The following is a 2522-nucleotide window of genomic DNA, read 5'->3' on the forward strand; positions in this document are numbered from 1 at the left end:
TATACCCAGACCTGAAGTCGGACTGGCACGGGTCTAGATAAGGATAAGGATAAGGAAGGAAAAGGAAAGCAGAAAGATAGTGAAGGACAAGCAAAAAACTAGCTAGAGCTAGTGTCAGGCCTGGAAACCATACTAGACTTTAGGGTTCCAGACACTGCCACATTTTTCCCCTGAGGGGAAGAAGGGGGGCTGAGGGGTATGGTAACATTCTTCAAGCGGTCAAGGTCGGATGGTGTTCACATCTGCAGGAAGAGTGGCAAGAAGATATTCGAATGAACTGGGAGAACGTGGGACCATGTGACCATCAAAGGGGTCAGGGGGGTGGGACTCTTGGGGTTTATATAACTGGGAAAAGAATCAGGAAATTCAGTTTTGGAATTTCACTCATTGTGTACCAGTTTCCTCATGCTAGTAAAGAACTCTGAAAAACAATGGCTTCTGAGGTTTTTTTTTTTTATGCAGAAGAGGTTTTTCTGGAACCTTGACAGCTAGGGTATTAAGATGATGAGAGAGAGAGAGAGAGAGAGAGAGAGAGAGAGAGAGAATATAATGTACATGCTAGCTTTTGTAAATTATATTTTCACTTGTCTATATTAGCTCCCGCTATTATATTTGTATCTCAGTGGTTAGAATAAATAAATTATTTCATTTATTTAGGTGCTGTCAATGTTTGTGTGTCTGTATCAGCTCCATCGCTTCTCGGCCTTTTGGCTAAGATCAAGTGTAGTATCAACTTCCACTGTGACCGATCCTCAGGTACACCTCACAGTTTCTCAGTAGGTGTTACTGCTGATAGGCAACCAGAACTACGTGCAGTTTCTTAACATGGCATTCTTGAAAAAGTAAGTGTATAACACAGGCTACATCTTAATGGCATTGGTATTCTGCCCTGTTGAAGGGGGTCTACAGACCACCTGCTAGAAACAACTGGACTTGGATACTGGCTGGGAAATTCTGGGAGTCGAAGTCCATTTATTTTAACGTTGCCAAGATTGACAAACGTTGCAGGAGAGTAGTTCTTGCATTGTGTGGTCAAAAGGAGGCTCAGACATGTACATTTCCTATCTTATTAAGCATCCCTGATCTGAATAAGCTATTGAATAGATGTCTTGGTGTATCTCTAGAACTGTGGTCATCAAACTTGGCAGCTTTAAGACTTATGGTCTTCAACTCCCAGACTCCCAGCATAGTCTGGGAGTTGAAGTCCACGAGACTTAAAGCTGCCAAGTTTGAAGACCTTTGCTCTAGAGCCTGATTGTTGTCATTGCTAGGTCCAGGTGACCTTAGGGCTCTTCTGCCCACCTCTTTTTCTTCTTTGCCCCCCTCACTCTCCAGCTCAATCACTAATTGAATTCAGCTTCATTTTCATCCCAACAGCCTTCTCATAAAAAAAACCCCTAAGTGCTAAGAATGGCTATTTTACAGTAGAAAATATCCCTCCTCCTATTTTTTTTTGTTTGCTTTTTTGCAAATTAAGAACTCTGCTTCTCCAAGGGAAGCAGAAGTGAAGTTTTTTGCATTCTGAGCATCTCTGAACAGAGTTCCAAAATTGCTGACCTCCTCCTTTATAAGGAGATGCTCCTTCATCAGCCACATATTGTGGGGGACATGCTGAAATCTGGTGGTTTGCAATTTGCTTTTAGAAAGATGCAAAGTTCAGCAGTGGAAAACCATCCTACTGAGCAGGCTTTTTGGATGCTATCTTCTGCTCTTTGTAATTACTATAGTAAAGAAAAATACAGTTCTAACAAAAAGTTGTAAAAAACTTTGAAAATGAATGGCTGGCAGGGAAGCAGCTGGTAGCTTTCCCTCTGCTTGTCTATCAGGGAAAGGGTTTTTTTTTAAAGCCAAGATGGTGGTACGATCAAACTCCACCCATTTTTTTCAAATTTATGTTGGGCATAACATGAAGGGACATTTTATCATGTTTGATGGACATGTAGAAAAACTAGAAGGTTGTGGATACAAAGATATACACTAATTCAGAGTATCTGAAAGATTAACACACAGGTGAAACTGGAGAGTTTTCTTTGGGATTGCTGGATAAACATGCTGGGGAAGAAGCTCATGGAACTGTGTTTTTATACATAATAACTGCAGCAAGACTATTACATGCACCAAAGTAGAATGATTTGGCATATCTTTTTTTTATATAAAAGTTTTTTTATTTTTCTTATACACATATTATAAATGTACATTTTCTTATTCATAAATAATCATACATATTTTCTCTAAAGAAAGCACAAAAATAAAACTTTTTAATTACCTTTGGAGTTGCTCTTCTACCCTTTCTTTCCCTTCGTTTTACAACAAACTACCTTCTTCTCTTATCCCTCCCTCCTTCTCCTTTCCTACCTTCTTCCTCCTTCTTTCCTTCCTCATACCTACTTCCCTTTCCTCTCCCCCACTCCTCTTCTCTTTCCCTCCTTTCTCACCTTCTCTCCTACTCTTATCCCCTACCTTGTCTTCCTCTCCTTCTCCTTTCTTCCATCCCTCTCTCTCCTTCACCTCCTCTATCTTAC

The 2522-nt window shown here is 40.4% G+C and overlaps 1 pseudogene; it reads left to right on the top strand.

Moving 5' to 3' along the window:
- Positions 1-691: 691 nt before the first annotated feature.
- LOC131204884 (U2 spliceosomal RNA) lies at positions 692-767 on the top strand (annotated as a pseudogene).
- Positions 768-2522: the final 1755 nt, after the last annotated feature.

This window comes from Ahaetulla prasina, chromosome 10 (genome assembly GCF_028640845.1).
Source record: "Ahaetulla prasina isolate Xishuangbanna chromosome 10, ASM2864084v1, whole genome shotgun sequence".
Taxonomy (NCBI): Eukaryota; Metazoa; Chordata; class Lepidosauria; order Squamata; family Colubridae; genus Ahaetulla; species Ahaetulla prasina.